This window comes from Podarcis melisellensis (assembly GCF_964234715.1).
Source record: "Podarcis melisellensis genome assembly, chromosome: 14".
Taxonomy (NCBI): Eukaryota; Metazoa; Chordata; class Lepidosauria; order Squamata; family Lacertidae; genus Podarcis; species Podarcis melisellensis.
Window position 1 is genome coordinate 28,052,470 of NC_138546.1, and position 22,264 is coordinate 28,074,733.

Sequence of the window (22,264 nt, forward strand, 5' to 3'; positions counted from 1 at the left end):
GCTCCGTCGACATGTATGACGACACTTCCGGGCACTAAGGGCACCAACGGAGGGACCGAACGACTTGAAAAATGGTCGAAGCGCAATTATGTTTTAAGGGGGGGGGGGGAGAAATCGGAGACTGGCGGGTTTCTAAATACGCTTCCGGTTTTAAACTCGGGCTTCTTTTCTGAGGCAAAGCCTGTTTTATCGCAGTTTCCTGATTCCTAGAGCGGCGCCACACGAAGTCCTGAGAGAATGCGGGCTTTCGTTTCTGTGCCGGAAGTTATCTGTGGCCTTCCTGCTCCCGCCACCACTTTAGACGCTTTTCGTCTCTGTATTCTTTCCCCGCATATGACAGCGACCGAATGGAAACCGGAATCGATACCTGAGTGCGGCATCTCTTGACGTTTTCATCTCTATTGTTGTGGAGGACAGAGCGAAGCGGCCCGTTTATCAGCCTTCGCCCGTCAGGAACCCCCTAGAAATTTCGCACTACAACTCCCATCAGCTCCAGCGAGTGCGACAGGCTGGAGCTTGCTGGGAGTTGTAGTCCAGGCTGGACCGCAGAGGCCACTGGGAAGGGTGGTGAGGTGTAGATCCCCATCGGGAAAAGCTTGCATCTGAGCATGTGCAGAGTCTTTCTCGCTCCACCTCCCTTTTCTGCTTCTCCGTGTCGTTTTCCTCCACTGCCTGCCACAGTGCTTTGACTTGGATTTCAACTCACGCTTGGGATGTGGGAAGGGGAGCCCCTCAGCCTTGGGGCCCCAGATGTTCTTGAGCTACAACTCCTATCATCCCTGACCACTGGCCATGCTGGCTAGGAATGATGAGAGTTTTAGTCCAACAGCATCTAACGACCCAACGTTGATGCAGTATTAAAAGAAGAGGATGCCTAGAGGCATGTGCAAAGCGCCATTCGCTCAGTGCCTCCTTTCTTCCTGGACTGCAGCGCGGGAACCGAGAGCGGGCCCCGGATCCTACCTTCTGAGGAATGCACGTCTGCATGCCTTCCCCTGACTGAATGAGTGTCAAGCGACCTTGGTAGTGCAGTCCCAGTGATTCACACATAATATAAGCAGCAGCTTGTTGCTCAGACATTCAAGAGGCAGAGACATTCCAGGTTTAGGGCGGTATATAAATTCTAATAATAATAATACAGTACTGTAACCATATTTCCATATTGGAACCTTCCACCCACATCTCTCTGACACCTTCATTGCAGACAGGCAAGTTCGCTTATAAAAGAGTCCCCTGCCTGCCCCCCACTTCTTCTGAGCTGCCGCCTTGGTGTGTGTGAGAGACACGGAGCATGTGCAGAAGAGTTAGTTGTCAAATGCACTCTGTATATGCTCACGGACACTCTTGCGCCCGTCGCAAATAGGTTCCGGGGCTAAACTTTAGCCTCGACACCCGCTCGCCCCACTGCATGTGCAGTGGCAACGGGTACGCGTCCTCTAGCGCCCTCGTCCTGCTTTCGCATGCCAGGCTTTGCCAGACCCCTAAATGTGCACGTGGAAACGCAGTCGCTCCCCAAACCTATTGATGCTCCAAGCCGGAGGAAACAGAAGCTGGAGGGGAACATCCGATCCGGGCTTGCAAGAGCAAAAGGCGTCGCTTGGGAGCGCCGTGGGGGCGCTAGAAGTCAGTGCAGAAGAACTGCAAGGCTTTAGTGGGAGCTGCTGCAATATATCGTCAGGGCGGTTCCATGGTGTAATGGTTAGCACTCTGGACTCTGAATCCAGCGATCCGAGTTCAAATCTCGGTGGAACCTGCAACGATCCTCCCTTGTTTTTCCCTTTAAGGCTATTTTTATTTTATTTCTCAAAAGCAAAGGTTTCGTGAACGCAAGTTATTTTCAAGTGCTCAAAACAATTCCAAGCGAAACTCCCATCATCTCGAAGATCTTTGAAATGCTTTTAGAACTACAGCGACTGGACTGCTGAGTTTTAAGGGATCGCCTCTTCACACATGGGAAATATGACCCGCCAACCTGAATAGTCCTTGCGACGCACTGAAATGGGCTGGATCCTGTACCCTGGGCTGCAATAAATGCTCTGGGTGAAAATGAAATGAAATCAAATAGGAAACATATGACTAAGTATACACTGGGTTAGGATGATGCAGCCTCTTGACTCATGCACCAAGATGGGTCGTATCCTGCACTCTGCTCTGCAAATAACCATCGGAAATGAATGCAGACCCTGCTCTCTAATAAAAAGCATACCGACAAGCCAGAGTGCTTATTAGAAGCTCAAGTGCAAAGTGGTATGTTTTCTTTTTATTAGTAGTACATTGCATTCAAATCTCACCTTTCTCCAAGGAGTTCAAGGTGGTGTACAGAGTCCTCCTCACATAATCCCCCACAACAACCCTGTAAGGTAGGTTAGGCTGCAAGGAAGTGACTGGCCCAACTCACCCCAGCATTGGATTTAGGGCGGGGCAAGCAATTTCCCCGGACAAGGTGCCTAGCCGAGGGGGTGCAAAATAATAATTAATGAATTATTGCGAAAATAATAAATATTTAGGGGGCATGCCAAATTTTGTCCTCGCCCAGCGCTCCGCTGCTTACTCTACAATCACTGTGGAGAGTCATGATGGCCCTTAATTCAAGAGTACCTTCAACCACCAATGGTCCATCACCACTTTCATTCAGGTGAGCCACAGCATATTTGTGGTTGAAGATGGGAGACAGCACATCCATTCAAAGTGGGTTTCTTTGTGTTGTTACAGCGATGTGGAACCAAAACTGACAGAGTAGCACGTTCCTTAACACTGCAACGTGATGTTGTGGATATTACTCATGTGTTCACAGTGGTGAACTGTATACAGTGGTACCTCAGGTTACAGACTCCGCTAACACAGAAATAGTGCTTCAGGATGAGAACAGAAATCGTGCTCCGGCGGCGCGGCAGCAGCAGGAGGCCCCATTAGCTAAAGTTGTGCTTCAGGTTAAGAACAGTTTCAGGTTAAGAACGGACCTCCGGAACGAATTAAGTACTTAACCCGAGGTACGACTGTACAAGGAAGGCTCAAGCAGTATGTGGACCGAGAACTCCCAGAAGTGCAAGCTGGATTTAGAAGAGGCAGAAGAACTAGAGACCAAATTGTAAACATGCGCTGGATTATGGAGAAAGCTAGAGAGTTCCAGAAAGACATCTACTTCTGCTTCATTGACTATGCAGTGTAAGGGAGGCAGTGGAAGACAGAAGTGCCTGGCGTGCTCTGGTCCATGGGGTCACAAAGAGTCGGACACGACTAAATGACTAAACAACAACAACAACACCACTGTACCTTGCGAGATCCTACAGCTAGCAGATGACGTTAAAGAGGAGTTCAGGGAGGGAAACTTAGATGTCGAGAGGCCTATAGCAGCCAACTCCTAGGAGCCAAGGTCCCTTTGCATCTCCCCCAAAAATATATATATAAGGGGGCCAGCCACCCCAAAGTTGATGGGCATTGTCATTCAAATAGAGTGTGTGTGTGCTTGTCTGTCTTGTGATTGATTATGCAGGGCTGGGTGAGGCGGTGCTTATCTCTCCCCCCCCCCCATATTTTATTCAAATTGACACCCCCTGCAAGCAGGATCAGATCACAGGCATGATTGCTTAAACATAGTCACACACAAAAGGGGAGCTCACTGACATCACCAAAACAAACCACATTTAGCAGATGAACAATGAAATGGCTCAGATTGTTAGTGGTACAATATCATTATCTCTAGCAGATCACAATGATCTCACACAAAGTGAATCAACCACTTGAAGGAGAGGCAGATCCGTCCTGCAAAGAACTAGACAGAGTTACTAGCTGTTTTACTCTATCCATGGAAATGAGCTAAAGTTTTCTAATAATAAAAAGAGGGGTTGGCAAAGCTCTGCTTGACACAGGGAGCTATATTTTAAGAATTCCCGTTATTTTTGGGTGGTGGTGGTGTTTGGAAGCCATGACTGCTAAAGGTAGTATCACAGTGCTTTAAAGGTAAGGAGCAGATGTTGCCTCTGTGCCACACAAGACTCTTCTAATGTTTTCTTGGCAACTAACACAGCTACCCCGGTAATGGATATTTGACCTCAAGTTTCACAAATCAGCAAGGAAAAACAGTGTCTTGGCCTTCACTTCATTGTATGCTGTCAATGTGACATTCAGATGCTGCTAATAGATCATTGACAATATTATTTTTTTTTAACTCATTAGGCTTTCTGAGGAAAAGGGAAATGGGATTAATAGGGCACAGCCCCACCAGTCTTCTTACTTGCAACCAGCCCCAAAGGTAGATCACAAGCCTGGCATGCAAAAGGATAAAGATTTCTGGAGATCCACTGCTGGTCAGTCAGCTAGATGGACCAATGGTTTGACTTGGTATAAGGCTGCTTCCTCTATTAGAAAAGAAGAATTACACATGCCCAGAAAACAACATTTTATTTTATTTTGATTCATTACATTGTTACGCTGTTTTTCATTCAAATGAATCACAAAGTGGCTTACAAACAGTAAGTGAAAATTACATGAGAGAACATCAGAAATACAGCATAAATCATATAGAACAATTAATAAATAATAAACAAAACAATTACAATCTATTAAAAACAACTAAAACAAATAAGCTAAGCAGCACAATTGCAACAAAAGTCATATTATAGGATTCACAAAGTACTACAGCATTCATAATCTATAAAATATCGTAATGCCGGCATTATAAATTGTACAGATTTCGTGTTTGTTTTTCCTTTTCTTCCAGGGGAATGCTTTGAAGCTCCATAACCAATCTGCAGCAAGCAACACGTCTGATTGTTGATGATAGTGATGGTTTGTCAGCAAGGTAACAGCATGTGGCTGGAAGGGATTTGGGATGGTGCAAAGTCTCACCTAAGACAGGTACACATCTGTTCCCCCAGAAAACGAGTTAATGAGGTTGCGGGGAACCAGCAGAAGTTTCATTGTTCCATGGTGACAATTCTGATGACAGATTGTTTCAGAAGCCTGGCTCCCTTCCTAGGCATGTTGATGAGATATACACAGGCTAGGATGGGTCAAGCATTGAGAATGATGCAGACTCTTAGCAGCAGATGTTTCATTGTGGAGTTTGAGGCATTTGGGGGCGGACGACACATCTCTGGACACCTTTGCTAAGTTACTCTCCACTTCCCCCTTGTGGGCTGGATTGAAAGGGAAAAATAAATAGTTCAGTCCTAAGTAATCCAACTTGTTCTTGTTGTCTCAGCAAAGCTTCATAAAAATGCTCTCTTTGCTGCAGTTTGGTTTCCCAGACCAGTTGACAAAGCAACTATTGTTTACCATTCCTTTGCATGGGAGAAATGCAGTTCATTTCAGATGGCTTTCAACCACCCGTCTCCAACCTTGCACCCTCCAGATGTTTTGGACTTCAACTCTCATCAACTCCAGCCCTGAATGGCTGGGACTGATGGGATTTATAGCCCAACATCTAGATGGTGCTAGGACCAGGTTGACAAAGATTGGTTGAAAGCCATTTGAAATGAAGTGCGTTTCTCCCATATCAGTGGTTTAAAGCTCAATAGATTTAGGTGCAGACAGAAGACCATAGCATACTCCCATATATAGGTATTAGGCTTTTATAGTTTATGTGTTGAACCAGTTTAACAGCTTTCTGCGTACTGTACTTGACTAAACCAAGTATATGGTTAGATCTTGGCTGGCATAAGTGTGTGAATGCCAATTAACATGCATGTTTTTGTTATGTAAATAGCAATTATTGGGAAACCTGACTAGATTTAGGATTGTGGGATGGAGAGAGTTTGATTCTTGCTATCCCTGCCAAGTTCCCAGGGCAGGGAGGGGAGATTACCTCTCTGAAGGCATTATTTGCTATTGTCAACATCATCCTCAACACTGAGGGAAATTGTACTTAAAATCAAATTACATACATTACACACAGCAACTTGTACTTGATATATATGACCAAGAGTTTTGTGGTACCTTAAAGCCCTAGACATTTACTATGACATAACCTTTTATGAACAATGACTAACCTGTTGTGGATTATTATTATTATTATTACTACTACTACTACTACTACTAGTACTACTACTATTGCTTTATTAATTGTCTTCTAAACCACCATCTCAATGTGATTCGCACGAAAAATAATTTTAAAGTTAGAAAACAAAAAATGTAAATTTATAACAAGACTAAAACTCAAAGAATGGACACTCGTGGTAAAGACCCACGGGTGGCGCTGTGGGTCAAACCACAGAACCTAGGACTTGCCGATCAGAATGTTGGTGGTTCGAATCCCCGTGACAGGGTGAGCTCCCGTTGCTTGGTCCCTGCTCCTGCCAACCTAGCAGTTCGAAAGCATGTCAAAGTGCAAGTAGATAAATAGGTACTGCTCCGGTGGGAAGGTAAATGGCGTTTCCGTGCGCTGCACTGGTTTGCCAGAAGCGGCTTAGTCATGCTGGCCACATGATCCGGAAGATGTACACCGGCTCCCTCGACCAATAAAGCAACATGAGCGCCGCAAACCCAGAGTCGGCCACGACTGGACCTAATGGTCAGGGGTCCCTTTACCTTTACCTATCCATCTGGGAAAACCTGCAGGAGCAACAATGCCTTTGGCTGCTTCTGAAAAGTGCAGGTGGCAGATGCTTGTCATACACAAAGAAAAAAGAAAAAGTATTGTCCAAGTCATCTTTGAATTCACTGTTCCCAAACACTGCAAACAAATTCCATATTCCAGTAAACTTGTTTGTCTATTAATTTCCACAGCAGGTTAATTTGGATAAAATTGCCCTGTTCCGTCTTCCCTGATGCCATTCAGACATCAACAGAACAAGTGCTTTCTTCCAATTTAGTGCTGTAAACACGTTGGCAGCCGTAAAGTAGGTTTACAACCACTTCAAGATCAACATCATTAATCAAATCCTTAAGATAACTCAAAAACTATTTAGGGATTTTGTGGTATGAAACAACCAGCCGTTTTATCAATCACATTTGGAATCAGAGCCCAAAAGGGTTGTATCGTTGAACAGGGCCACAAAACTTGCAGAAAATGTAATATTAATTATGTGAATGCAAATTTACCAAGCACGTTGTTGTTGTGTAAATAGTTGCCCTGGAGAAGCCTGATCAACACTGGAACTGGTGAGAAGTAGAAGTTCAATTATTTCTGCGGCTGTCACAATCCTTCCCACACACTTCTCTGAAGCTGTTATTTGGTCTGACTCAGTGCAAGTCCGCTTCCTATTTTCCTGTGTCTTAAGGGAAGGACCAAAGCTCAGTGGCAGAGCATTTGCCCAACACTTTCTTAGATGCAAGGAACTTCTCACCTCTCCAGGAAGGGGTGGGAAGCCCGTTACTGGATTTACACATACAATCTGAATTATCTGTGACAATTAATATTACAAAAGCACAGGGAAATGTATTGTCCAAAAATTTGGTGCTATCACCTTGCACAAATATCCTCTGATGGGGTGCCTCTTGAGGAGCCCCATGCCCTTGAGGTTCAGTTGTCCTTCAGCAGAGATTTGGCAGGAGTCTTCACTCTCTTCTTTTAAACATCCTTTGGAAGATACATGCTCTGTTGATATTTTTCACGATGTTTTATGGATGCCTTTGCTGATTTTATTGTAACATTGTAGGTTGTATACCACCTTGATATAAATTTATGAAAGTGTGGGTTATGAATACTTTAATAAATAAAGATATTTTAATTTAGATATTCTACTAGTACTTGTCTCCGCTTTGCCTTGCAAATACGAATCCTCACACTGGTAGCACATGCTGGAAATCTGGTGCAAGGAAAACAGCCTTTATACTTTATACATGTATGATGGATTTGTGCAAAAATCAGTAGTTTGTGGGGCATTATTAACATTATACAAAATATGCTAGGCTATAATTTACTGCCACTGAGGCCATTACAATTCCTTTTAGAGTATCTTAAAAATGATATACATCTGGAATGCCATAATTTGGTGGGAAATATGTTAACTAAAGCAAAAAAAAATTTTTAAGCAACACTCAAATAGCATACGCCAGCAATTACAACGGAACAAAAGTGGATTAATAAAACATGGAGCGCTGCCATGAGATCTAAGCTGACTGAGATGGCACAATTACGAGTAGGATGACAGAATGAAGAACAGTCTGAGAGAAGTTTCTGCCTCTTCAGTGATTATAATATGGAGCTATTTAAAACACAGGTGGGAAACCTCTAGGCTGGGTCTCCCCTTCAAATGTGCCCCCCTGGGCCTCACTTGCTGACCCTCAGAACAGTGGTGTTGCATCCTTTGTTGGTGTCCGAGGCATGTGTGTGCGCACACCAGGTGGGCCGAAGGGCTGGGTGTGGAAGGTGAACAATTCAGGAGATGGCAAAGAGCGATCAGGAGCCAGTCTTCTTACATAGAACCAGGCGCCATCTCTGCAGATAGGAGCAGACACTCCCCCTGGAGAGCACATTTGCAGTCCCGACATTTCCGCATAACAAGCAAGTGAGTGTGTGGTGCCTTATCTTTAAAAGCTTGGCATGTGTGGAAGCTGTTGGGACATCTTTGTTGCTTCTGTCCAGTTCTGAATATCTCGCCCGTTTATTGAATCCCTGAATCATGACTCCTGAACTCTGTCTGCTGCCAAGCCTGTGCTGTTACTTTTCTGAATTAAGATCTCTTTCTTACTTAAGATCCTCTGTCTGCATTTGCTGGGCCTGAAGCAGGACACTTACTCACGGGAATCCCATTAATAGGGTAATTAAACACACATGTAATCCAATTGCAGTAAATAAAGAGCTGGCAATTCGTCAGACTAGTTTTCACTTAAGAAACAGTTTACACCAGGGCTGTTGTGAATCAAAATAAGAATAGCAAAGCCTTTAGTTCTCTGAAAGGGTGCTATTAAAACAATCAATTTCAAGAACACATTTCTAATATCCAATGATCAGAAACAGGGAAACCTTAATACTGAAAACTTGCTTGACATTTAAAGCTTAAAAATAAGTACATTTGCATGTACAGGAGGTGTTAACACCCAACAGTCTGTAAAGCAAGATATGAAGAACAGTCACCATGAAGTAAGATCCTCTTTTTTTAACGTCACGCTTGCTAACTTCTTCCTGTATGTTTATTGGCCCCTTGCAAAGATGTTTTTCTGTGTTGCAGTAACACAGGACATCACCATGGAGACCCAACACAAATCTACGCAACATGGAGAGAATCTGAACATTTTCTGTGAGATGCTACTTATAATAAACCATCTCCATTCTACTGCCTCTGCTTCTCTGGACATTTTGAATAAATGCATGTCTTTATTCTATTTAATCTGTCTATTTAGTTAACAAAATTTATATACTGCTCGATGGCACAAGGTCACTCAACAAGTTTCACAGCTGAGTATCTGAACCCTGATCTCTCAGTTCCTAATCCAACACACTATCCGCTACTACACCATACTGCTGCAGTCCACCCAGCTGGCCCCATACATTTTGCTGCCTGAGCTGCAGGACAAGATGTGGCCCCCTCACAATTCCAAGTTCAGAAGCTGACTGTACTGGCAATTGAGTCTTACTTCAACACTTCTGATCGGATAACATCCTGCACCATACCTGAAGCAGCAGTCCCAAAAGGGACCATGTGGCAGCAGAAGGGGAGTCAATAGGAAATTCTGGAGGCTGATCCTGCTGTCCCTGAACAGCTGCTACCTAAGGCAGTTACCTCACTGTTAAACTTAGGATTGGCCCTGCAACCCTACAGTGCTGAAGGTTTTAGAATCATATGCTAAGAGTCTAATCCAGAATGCTGGATGAAATGGATCTTGATTTGACTAGTCCAGCCAGGGCAGTTCCTGCCAAATGAGTAAAACGCAGAAGTTGGCAATTTTGTTCTTGTCACGATGCAAGAACTATATTAATTTTACAGGTTTTACTAGATTCTCATGGGGGGGGGGAACAGTTTGAGGGGCAGATTGCAACCTGGAGCATGTGTCCATATAGTGGGGTGCAAGTGAACAATTAAAGTGGAGTGTCCCCCACTCCCCAGATTCAATGGGATTCTCCTTAAAAGAGGTAGACTTGATTATTTATTCCCCCTTTCACATTCTTTCCCCTGTATGCCACACATTTCTGAAAAGTTGCTACTCCCCAGGGCCCCGGTTTTGTGTTTTAGCAGCTGTTTCCTATTGTTTTCTCAGACTGGGGCCAGCAGCCGCATGGAACACATTACTTGTGCCCAGGAGTGTTTCCTAAACTATTATTTAGTCAAAGATGCAAGGCAAACTGTGATTTTGAAAAGCCTGACAACTTGCAGAGCTACTTTGCCTCTTTCCAGGGCTGGATTAACTGTTAGCTAGGTACACTTTAGCATAGCGCTCCAGGCAATAATGGACCCTTGCTATGGTCCATAGCTATTTAGAAATTTCCTCTGCAATCAACCAAATACCATCTTTTCCATGCTGAGTTCTCATAAATTCCTGGGGCTGTTTGTATATGGCAAGAGTGGGTATTATTCCAGATGTATTGACACTTTAAACACCTGCACACCCTTGTGCAGAAGAAATGTCTATCCTTTTTTTAGCAGCTGCACAACAGGCAGGGACTGAGAGGTGATATTTCCTTAGGTCTGGAAAAGCAGGTACAATTTATTGGCAAATACTAGGTCTTCAGCTTGAGATGGGCTTAAGTTCAAAATCAAGGAAGGGGCCAGTGAATGCCACAAAACTCCTTTCCCATTACATAACTTATCAATAGCCCTTAATTTTATGAAGAAATGGAAGAGAAACTGATCCTACCAAAATTCTCTCCTTTGCTACACTTGTAGTCACAGGAAATCTGTATCGCGAATGCTATCTGTGGTTTTATCTGATGCCCATTACTTTGATTCTAGAATATGTCACAAATGCTGAAGTGTTCATTTGTGATCATTAGAATAATTATAGGGAAAGCATGTGGATCTGGGGTTGAGCGTGCCACAAGAGACACAGCTTTGAAAACCTTCCCAAATGATTAGTCAGAGTACCTGGTGTTTTCTCCAATATACAAAGCTAGTTCTGAGATGTCACTTGGATCTAGTATTGTTTGTCTTTACAGTGGGGTGTCCTGATTGAACTTGGGGGGGGGTTACCCAAACATAAACCTCTTTCCCTCCCTCTGGGAACAGCTGCAAACAGTTAACCCACATCAGCTTCTACTGCTTCAGAACTCTTGGTTGAGTCCTGACAACTCGTGTCTATAGGTCTTGCGTGTTTAATTTTGTGTGTAGCCTAAGATTTTTATTTCTTTTGTTTCTCCCCCATACCTCCACCCAACTAATGGATGTGAAAAGAAATCAGATGGTTTCCCCAGATAAATAAGGGCTTTGGTCCTACAGAGTATTCATTAGAGGCTTTGTAGAAAGAAAGAAAAGTGGATTAATCAAGAGCAGCTGGTGATGTGGGTGGCCTCATTGGTGCTGCATTTGTAGCTGAATTTCAAGTTCTGAATTATCTTAATGCGTGCTCCATTCCTGGAGAATATTATAATAATTTAAGGGAAAATATGCTTTTAGTAATTGAGACCAAACACAAGCATCAAATAAAACCGGTTAATGGTAACAGTAAGGCAGACACTGATTCACTTGTTGCCCTTTTCGAGATGGTAAAAACCACATTGCAAGGGTATTTGAATATTTATTTCAAGTGTTTATAGCCAACCCTTTCCTAGATAGTCACAGAACAGGAAATACATATATATTAAATACTGTGGCCAGCTCTCTCTGTCCAGGAAAGACTATATTCGGTGAAGCAGCTACAGCTGGGAAGATATTGCCAGCCCTGAATCCACCTGGGCTTAATGTGACAAATGTGGCCTCAGGAGCACCCCAAAGGTGATCTTTCAAATCTTGGACCAAGAACCCATCAAGTCACAGTATGTCAGTGTTGTCTGGATTCAGTTTCAATTTACTGGCCTACATGCAACCTATTATCACCACCAGACCTCAGTTCAGCACCTGCATCTGGGCATCTTCTGTATATTGATGACACCTCATTCCAATTCCCCTGATGCTATATGCATAAACTAGGGTCACAGTTCTACATCTGCACACAAGATATGTTGTAACTGCTTAGAGAAAAGCGATTGAGAGTTCTAGTTTAAGGGCTTGGTTGCATTGCACCTCCACTCCCAAATGCAAAGATATGCTGGACTTGCTGGTCTGTGCTATTCACTTGCTAGCCCACAGGGTTGATAGTAGGCATGGACGAATCTGTCAATTTTATTTACTCATTTTTGGCATTTTCAATTTTTGCATCTTTAAATGCACTTGATAATTTGCAAAAAGTAAGGATTGCTGTGGAGTTTGGACATCTTCAAATAAGGTGCTCATTTATGCAGAGATTGGACTTCCCAATCCTTTAAAGTGAGAGAGAGGGTTTCTCACTACCCCAAATATTAATAAAAACACTTTGAGCACTTATTCCACATTTGAGCACATTTCCATGTTTACATATGCCCACAACTAAAAGCAGATTAGCAGCACTTAACAATGCACAGAGCTGGTCTAACTATAGAAGCAAACTAGGCAACTGCCTGGAATGCCAAAATCCCAGTGGCACCTGCATCTGCTGTGTAAATGGCTTAGCAAACGAACAGCTGTTTGCATGGTTCAGTTTATCTGGGTTTTTTTAATGGACGCTTATCTGTGAAATAGGGAAACTAATTCATTAATGAACTGAACCACTTTTTATTTTTAATTTATAAAATAGGGTTTCCAAGTGCCCAACAGCCAGCTTCAAAGGCAACAGCTTCAAAGGCAAACCCCACACTTCCACACGAGCTCCCAGGAACAGGGGGTGTTGGCGTCTGAAAGCCCTTTGCAAAAGTTATTTCAAGCTGCCCCTCCTACTTATAACATCACTATTTTAAAGGCAGTGGGGAGAGTGCTTAAAGTGCTTTGCAAAATCTATTTTAAGCCATCTCTCCCCTTTAAATATTTCTCAAGTGGTGTTTGAAGGAAGAGCGGGAAGCTGCTTCAAAGAGCAAATTTGCAAAGCGCTTGAGGACAGTCCTCCTGCTTCCATTCTATAGTCTCAGATGGGAGAACAGGGACTGTGTTAAGTGCTTTGCAGAAGTGCTTTTTGAAGCAGTGCTCAAGCAATTTTGGGGTAGGGAGGCTACTTCAAAGAGCACTTTTGCTTTACGATTCTCTGTACATTTTACAAGCTCCTTTACCCTCCTGTCTGCCCAACTATTTAAAGAAGGTGGTCAGCTGGGAGTGTGTGGGCATGGTTTGGGGAAAATTACCTAGAATGTCAAATTGGACCCCCTGGCAGACCAAGATTGACCTACAGGCTGGATGTTCCCTACCCCTGATCTAAGATAAGACATGTGAACAACAGCTTCTCATAATGCAAATAGCAGTTTTGGGAGGGCAGGTGTGACATACAGCTCAGAGCTTAATAAATCTCCTTCTCCCCTCACTTGTCCTGACTCTTATTAAGATCTCATGCTGCTGCTATTTAGAGATTATAAAAGAACCATGCAGCATCAAAATATGTGTTTATAACATACAGCTTTGCTCTGAACTTTATCCATTTTCCTCTGAAATCAGAACAACTTTCCCACTGGTTTCTTTGGTCTGTTGTATGAAAATACTTTGGTGGGAACCCAGGATTATTATTTTCTTTCTTGCAATTTTTGTCGCTTTAGTAAGTGCCTTCTACAGAGAATTCATCACCACCGCCATCCATGATATTCAGTTTCCTCTTTTATAATTTACAGACAGCATGGGTCCCTGGAGTAAGAAATTCCTTTCCAAGACCTGCTTTGAAAGCAAAGGAAAGAAAGGCAAACACAATGTTCTACCGCTGCCTCACCATCATTGTTGCATTTAAATATGCTGCTTCTTAAGTTTAATCAATCCCTATCAGACATCATTCCTCTAAGCACAAAGGGATCAATGCTAAATTTCCTAATGAACAAATCAAAAGCTTCTGGCTTCGCTGTCTAACTTTTAATAAGAACATACCATGCCAAAAGCACCATTTTGTTGTATAACATTTAAGATGTAGAGACATTACTGCATCGTAAGTAAGCTGGACGAAAGGATAGGGTGATTTGTCTTTTGGAATGAGAACTATTTTGTTTCCTATCAGTTTCAGTAACTGTTTCTGTTATTCCCAGACAGGATAAACAGATGCCATACTTGAAAGAAACAAATCAAAACTGCAAGGGTTAAAAATGAAATTTTGGATGGAGGAAAGTAGTAGTATGTTAAACCTAATCACGCAGAGTTTTAAGGCAAGCTTCAATTGCATCTCTCCTCACTCCCTACTAAAACAGAATTAGCTTGCCTCAAGTCAGGTACGCTGTACATTAAACTATGTTTATGAGCTGGTGGTAGCAATGGGAGAGATAGTTAATTCAGTTCACATTTAAAGGAGAACCTACCTAATCTGCACTCTCAAAAGCAATATGCCAACTGAAAACACAGCTATCTCTCAAAATATGCAAAATTCAGAGTAATTTTGCAACGCAGTTCTTCAGTAATATGTACAAAATGCATACAATGTGACAAAAGTGTGCATAAAAGTTTGTTATCAACAATAAAATACAAAAATGCATTGCATTAGGAGAAGCTGCTCTAGAAAAAGGCAAAACGGCAAACATGTATTACAAAAAAATCACACGAAACTCATGACTTTTTATGACTCCCCCCCCCCCTTAAATCGCCAACAGAAATGCGGGAAACCGAATTTAAGTTCTGAAAAACGAGGAAATGAAGAAAACCTAGGAGGACAGATTCGCCCATCCCTAGCTGGCAGTAATGTGGGTGAAGTCAAGCAGCAGAAACATTTTACAAAACAATAAAATTGGTATGTCCATCCCAACCCCAAGAATCACAGAACTGTAGAGTTGGCCCATCCTTCCCTCAGCAGCAAATCCCTGGGCCAAGAGACCCCAACCCACTTGGGACCCCCCTCAGAAGTCAGGGGTGCTGGACGGACAAGAGACCCCACTTGGGCGCTGGCTTTCTACACAGCCAAGAGGTATACTATACTGTATAAACCTTGTGAAATAAAAGGAACATACATAAACTAAAACAACACACCCACCCCCTCATCCCACACTGGAAATCCCGCGCGCGCCCCTCGGCCTCCCTCCTCCTCCTCTTCCGTCCTTCCCCCGCCAGAGAGCCAAGATGGCGGCGGCTGAGGGGAGGCGGGGAGGGAATCCCGCCTGAGGCGCCCACACGGCGAGGGAGGAGGCGGCGCTGTTGCTGCTGCCGCCGCCGCGCGTGAGGGGAAGGAGGATGCCACAAGAGGCGATGCTGTCTTCGTGATCGGCTGCGCGTCGGCGAGGGAAAAGCGCTTCGGGACCTCGAGGGGACCCCCTCTCTCCGTGTCTCCCCTCCATTCATGCTGCCGCTGGGGAGCAGCGCCCCCGCCTGAGGTGAGGTCGCTGGGGCGAGAGATGGCGGGCTGCCTCTGTCTTTCGGGGGCGCTGCTGCTGTTATGGATGCGCGCCTCTCTCACCCCCACCACCAAATAACGGAGCCGAGGGAAGAAGGCGGCCGTTGCTGCTCTTCCACTGGGATATTTGGGGCAGCGGGTTGGCGATGGCGAGGGGGGGAGAGAGAGAGAATAATACGCAATTTCGGGGCATCTCTCTGGCGTGTTGTGCGTGTGTGGTTTTAGGATGGGGGAGACGGACGGACGACGAAATGATGCAACTGGCGCGTGTGAGACATGACGGCGGGTGATGCCAGATGCTGGAGTATATAATATTCAAAAGAAAGAAAAGAAATGGGTTAGCAGCCCTACTCGGAGTAGACCTTTTGGAATGAATGGGCTCAGGCCCATGAGTTCCCGTGGGTCTCTTCCCGAGCACGACGTGGCTGGAGACAACCCGGTGTCATCGGTGGTTTTAATCTGTTACGTAGGAATGAAGCTGAAGTATTTTAAAAGAAGGGGGTGTCATGTGTGCAATTCCCCCCCCCCCCATCTATCTATGAAGTATTTAAAAGAAAGGGATAATCCATTCAATTGTTTCTGGCTAGTCTTATTTATTTATGTTCAAAATTTGGCGAATGTTGGTGTTACGTGTGAATGTCGACTGTGCCTCAGGAATGTATGAAATGTATGTTTCCTTCTGTGGTTTTGGGTTTTTTTTGGACCTTGGTATATTCCGATGCTCTCTGCCCCGTGGTGAGCTGACCCACCGATGTTCACCAGCCTGCCCCTTGAGTTTGGGGGACTTGGGAAGCGTTTGCTTGTGAATGCCGAAGTACACCAGAATTTGAACATTCACTTGCATGTAACAGATGTCAGAGCAGCTCCCCGGGGTCTGGTCATGCTCTAGTGTGACCAAGCAGCTGATGCTAAGATGTGATGAGGCAGATGGGGTTGGTTTGACCCCATGGCTGGGCTCATCAAGAGCAAAGGTGATAGTTTAGTTTCCTAGCACAACGGGGTCTCTCAAGAGCATGTCTTTGTCTTTCTTCATATGAGCGAGTAGCTGACATTCATTCCTATGGAGAAATGCAAAATGAACACAGTAAACTAACTCACTGCAAGTCAGACCACTGGTTCATCTAACTTAGAATTGTCAACACTGACTGACAGCAGCTCTCCAAGCATCAAGCAGGCATCTTTCTCAGGAGATGCTTGGATTGAAACTGGGACCTGCTTCATTCAAAGCTTACCACAAATCTATGGCCATTTAAACTTAAGTAAGTACTGCGCTCAAAGACCAAACATGCCACAGTAAAAAGGGAGGAAAGGGGTCAGGCAATCAGGGACCTAATGCTGTACAAATTCAGGTTCAGATTTCCTGCACCACTCCATAACAACAGCCCTGAAAGGCAGGCCAGCAGTTATTACTCCACTGTGAAAGCAGCTTGACTCAAATGAGATAAAGAAAAAACAGAGGTTTGGACTGGGTATTTCCTTTTCTTTTGGATTTCTTCTGTAGAAATGATACCTTGACATGTGGGATAATACTACTGGTAATGATTTCTAGGTTTAACTTGTGAGGGTTATTGTGAATGTGCAAATAGACCAAGCTTGAGGCTCCTTTATTTATAGCTTGGTCCATTACTACAAAATCCATAGGGCCATTAAGATACTACCTTTATGGGACTAACCAATTTCCGTGGAAAGCCCCTGGACTTTAAAGGTAAACAGAGCTCTTCTTCAGCAGAGATAAGTTAATTTTATTCTTGTTTAATTTGGGGAAATGTGTATAGATACATGCTATTACAGTGGTACCTCGGGTTTCATACGCTTCAGGTTACATACGCTTCAGGTTACAGACTCTGCTAACCCAGAAATAGTACCTCAGGTTAATAACTTTGCTTCAGGATGAGAACAGAAATTGTGCTCTGGCGGCGCAGCAGCAGCAGGAGGCCCCATTAGCTAAAGTTGTGCTACAGGTTAAGAACAGTTTCAGGTTGAGAACGGACCTCCAGAACGAATTAAGTACTTAACCCGAGGTACCACTGTATATAGAAGCATATTTTGGCTTGAAATTGTTTTTAAATATTCAGTTGTTTTTATAAATGCAGTTGTTTGTGTTGTGAAATTGCTTTGAGATGCTTCATAGGAAGTGATTCATAACTGAATTAAATTATAATGATGAGGATGTATGTGGGGCTGACTACTATTAGTGTGTGTGTATGTGAAGAGGAAGAGATGGGTGCTATTTGACAAAGATGACACTGGTACATTGGAAGGCAGGTTAATGATAGAAGCCAGGCTGATCTTTGAGAGGGGGGAAAGAGGGAAAATACTGGGGTGTTGGAAAAGGTGGTTTTATAGTTGAAATGTTTGGGGAACCAGGTTAGCAAGTAAGCTTCATTTGTGTACTTCTTGAAAAATCACTTTTGAGTACATATTAGTGAAGGAATTGGGGCATGGCAAAGGAAATGCTGGGGTAAATTTCACAAAGCGTTGCAGCAATTCTGGTGTTTCCAGGTGGCCACCTGCTAAAATGTTAGGTAGTCTTTATAACTAACTTTCATCATGCACCAGCGATGTGGAACTTTTGGAAACTTTTGAATTGGAAAAACTTTCTGGAAAGTTTTCATTTGCAAGTTAGGGTAATTTATATGAGGAAGTTTTCTGTTGCCCTAGAGAGTGGTTTAATTTAGCAAGTTTATTTTATTTGCATTCAGTAAACAAAGCTAAAAACTTTCAAACTGCCAAACCTTCCTAATATTAATTTGCAGTTGGCATCCATTATGTGTTTTTAATGAATTTATGAATTCACTCTGGGTGTTGGGTAGTTTGTGCGTCCATTATTTTCTATGAGTTGGGTTCTTTGGAGGAGGCATTATGCCCCCATCTTTATTTAGACACCTGGGATTTGTTTTATTTAGGAAAAAGTGGTTAGGTAATTTTGTCCTGCCACCTTTCCTGTTTCTAATTGAAATGATAGCTTTGCTTTATAATAGCAGAGTACTTGATATGAGAGGGAACTCTTTTGATTGAAAAAAAAATTAGACTGTTGCCAGTAATGGTTAGGTGTTTCTGGTGTTTAATACATTTCCCCAATTATGGATGACTAATAACGTTTTCTTGCATGACAATAGTAATAGACCTCTGTAGTGGTAGAAACAGAACCTTGGGGTTCTATTACCATATATTTAGGCTAAAGTTTTCATATCTACCCATCTGTCTGTCTCTGTCTAGCAAGCCTAAAGGCTTTTGGTGCCTTGAACTGACTTGAAAATAAAGCAAGGCAGTGACTTGCCTACAGCTATAAATCTTCTGCAGACACTGATTTTGGGCAGGATTCTAATGACCCTGCCATGTTACAAACATGGCAAAGAGCTGGCCTGACCACTCTGAATGAAGGAATAAATTCAGGTTTGTGTCCAGAAAACATTCAGTTGATCTCAAACAGTACGTAAACTGCCATCCAGGATGAATTGGTGATGTCCATTCTGGGTTAGCCCAACACAGCATGATGATGCAGATGGGAAGTTCAAATGTCAGTCAACTTTCTGCTAAGTATCTCAATCCACCTGTAAATTCTCTTGCACCTAATTGAAATGAACAGGGGCTATAGAAAGATGTGGTAGGTCAGGCACTTCCAACTCACAAGAGACTGCGAGCTACTCCCAGTAAAAAAATTCTGGAAGTGATCTACCCATGAAAGGAGGGTGGGAAGCCAAGGTTGTTGACCTTTCTTTAGGGGGGGGGGGGAGCCAAAGTTGCTGGGCTTTTTTTTTTTAAAGGAATGTGGAAGAGAAAGTTGTTGAGCTTTTTTTAAGGGGTAGTCACAGCGGTAACGTCTATTTTAGTTGTCTATTTGAAGGTCTATTTGAGTTTCATAACAACAAAATACAATTAAAGTACACCCATTTGACGCAATGGAGGAACACAGCAAGGGGGGGGACTTTCACTGCATTGCTTTTCACTACCGACAATCGGGAGGGGTCCCGTGAGCAACAGCGAACTTCTGGGGATCGACCTGTCAGTCGCACATAGACCCATGCAGAAGGTCCCAGGTTCAAGCCCTGGCATCTCCAGGTAGGGCTGGGAGAAATTCCTGTCTGAAACCCTGAAGAGCTGCTGCCAGTCAGTGTAGACAATACTAAACTAGACAGATCAGTGGCCCTACTCTGTATAAGGCAGCTTCTTATAATAGTGCTCTGTGCAACAGATCCATTCGCCTCTCACTCTGCTGCCCCTAACAGCACTCAGGTTGTGCCAGTTTATGCCGATCTCTCCTTGCTTCATGGCAGGTCCATCTTGGCTCACCCTCTTGTGTGTGTGTGTTTTTTTTGTTATGCATTTCTCTTGGTTACATACAGCAGGTGACCTTAAAAATGGATGGATTAGTGTACTTCAACTAACATAGCAACAGTTTATGCTCTGGAGGCTGAGACTTTTTGTTGCTGTCCTGTCTCTAATAACTAGAAAAGTCAGCAGGCTAGATACTAATAACACTTAACAGCTTGTTAATTATGTTGGTGGCCTTGGGCCTCTGCTAATCTCATGTTCTATTTAAAGAATGCACAAATGTGTATCTGACCCACTCTCAACCAAGATGCATGTTGATGTGTAAGTTGGAAAATGAGTTTTTGTATGTGGCTATTTAAACTGAACATTTGAAGAAAGTGCAATTTGCTTTTTAGTAAGTTTCATGTTTCCCCTACACTCTCTGTCAGTCTGCACTTAAATATTTCACTTTCTAGATGATTGAATGCAGAACTAATCTGCACAATCCTAGTGCTTACTACCTAACTGCAGTCCTGTCTACTCAGAAGTAAATCCTGTTGAATTCAATCATGGGTCTTACTCTTAGGTAAGGGAGGTTAGAATTGCAGCCTCTGGCAAATACTATTCCAAGTGAGAGGTGGAAAATTGATTTCAGTATTGGGCAGATAACTCATTTATAACTTTATATTTTTAATTTACATGAAGATTCAGAACTGTAGTGCTAAATATAATCATTAATCATAGGAATTATTTCCATCATCCCTCTAAAGTAGGTGTCAGCAACTGGCAGCTCTTGAGTCAAATCTAGCTCCCTTAGGAGGCATTTTAGGCCCCCAGTTACAAACTCAAAACCAGCAGAGGTGTGTGTGTTATGGAAAGAACAGTGGTTGTAGTTGCAGGGTTTTATAAATGTGGGGAGTCAGTTGAGGCTTTTACATGGTACTGTCAATAAGTCACCTTCTGGCAAAGCTAGTTGCAGACTGGAGCCCTATATAATGAGAGGTTTTCTTGGGATCACTGTAATTTCTTATCAAGTCAGATTTATTTATAGGAAATAGAGCAAAAAATCTTTGTGTCAAAGTAAAACTAAGGGCAGCGAAGATTGACTGCCCTGTCCCACTTCTGTGCACAAATCATTTGTTTTGCTCGTTTCCCCCCAAATTGATAGACTGGGCTCTTGTGCTTTATAAAATCTAAATATCCTGAACTAGGACTAGCTGGGTCCTATGCATGCTTGATCCACACAGTACATTTAAAGCACATCCAGTGCACATTTAAAACACATAACTTCCTCAAAAGATTATTTGGAGCTGTAGTTTGCCTTATAGAGCCATCGTTCCCTGCGACCTTAACAAACTGCAGTTCCCCTTACTCTTTGAGGGAAGTTATGTTGTTGTTTAGTGCTCTGGTCCATGGGGTCACGAAGAGTCGGACACGACTAAATGACTAAACAACAACAACATGTGATTTAAATGTGCATCAGATGTGCTTTAAATGTATGGTGTAGAACTGCTCTGAGTCCCACAGGCAGAACAATTTTATGAAGGTCCTTGGGGTGAAGGGGGGGGGAGTGTCAGTGACGGAGGCAACACCACTCCCTCAGTTCTGCTAGGCTTGTGGCAGCCTGGATGGAAGCTGCAGAACAGCTTTATTCCTTCTGTCCTCCCCTTTTTAAAAGAGTTTTACTTTCTTAAAAATGTTTATCCCATTGGTTTTTATGGGGGGGGGGGAAATAACTATATGGTTGGAATGCTATTCTTTCTGAAGACCCCAAGGCCGCCTCAGAGTTCATGACATACTCTCTTTCAAACCATGCTGCCATCTGAGCACTGATGATGGTGGAATAACAGTGGCAGACTTTGCTGCCACCATAACAAGCCCTCTGGCATCAGACCTGCCTCTTCACTGGCAGAAGGACAGGTTTGCAACATCCAACAGCCCATCAGAGGGTAGGACCCAAACCAGTGGATTCAGATTACAAGAACATTCTGACTGGAAGAACTTTCTGATGGCAAGAGCTGTTTGACAGTGGAATGGACTACTTTGGGAGGTGGTGCACTCTTCTTCATTGGAGGTTTTTAAGCAGAGGTTGGATGGCCAACTCATGGATTATTTAAGCTGTGATTTCTGCATTGCAGGGGGTTGGGCTAAATTACTTTTTGGGCCCATTCCAACTTGGAAGTCCTGTGATTTGGGCCCCCTGTCTGGGAGCTTAGGCTTGCTCCCTAAATTCAACAGGACTTATCTGCAAATAAGGGTTCGTCCGCACAGCTAAATGTGACTCCAACTCTACCATTCCATGATTCTATGAAAAGAGGGCATTGATGTAGTGTTTGATTTAAACATATTGCTTCAGTTTTCCAGAAATGAAATCGGTGGTTCTTGAGCAACAATCATATGACATAGCAGGAGGCTGAAATGACCCAATCTTAAGTAGTTTTTGGAACATTGAGTCTTGTAGCTAGAAATGGGACTTGTAGGATGTTTCAACATTCCACAGGAGAGGAAAGAAAAACATTTATTTTTATCTTTAAAAGTGTAAAAGTGCTAAGATTAGGTAAAACAATAATTTTTCAGAAACTCTATAATAATTGCAAGTTTAGTCAGTAAGAAACTA

General features: G+C 43.3%; 1 protein-coding gene and 2 long non-coding RNA genes across 4 annotated transcripts in view; 2 read left to right on the forward strand and 1 right to left on the reverse strand.

Moving 5' to 3' along the window:
* The first annotated feature begins 45 nt into the window (after positions 1 to 45).
* Positions 46 to 7,408, forward strand: LOC309356959. The gene is made up of 3 exons (XR_014162963.1): positions 46 to 2,247; positions 4,721 to 4,801; positions 7,068 to 7,408. It is a non-coding gene; the product is annotated as an uncharacterized lncRNA (long non-coding RNA).
* Positions 4,937 to 7,520, reverse strand: LOC309356967. Its single transcript, XR_014162974.1, has 2 exons — positions 7,407 to 7,520; positions 4,937 to 5,138 (listed from the first exon to the last, which is right to left on the reverse strand). It is a non-coding gene; the product is annotated as an uncharacterized lncRNA (long non-coding RNA).
* Positions 7,521 to 15,092: 7,572 nt separating this feature from the next.
* Positions 15,093 to 22,264, forward strand: part of DENND4A (DENN domain containing 4A) — a 58,041-nt gene continuing 50,869 nt past the window's right edge. For both annotated transcript variants that reach the window (XM_081888358.1, XM_081888359.1), the window contains exon 1: positions 15,093 to 15,373. The gene's annotated coding sequence lies outside the window, so the exon portion shown is untranslated. The remainder of the gene's footprint in view (positions 15,374 to 22,264) is intronic.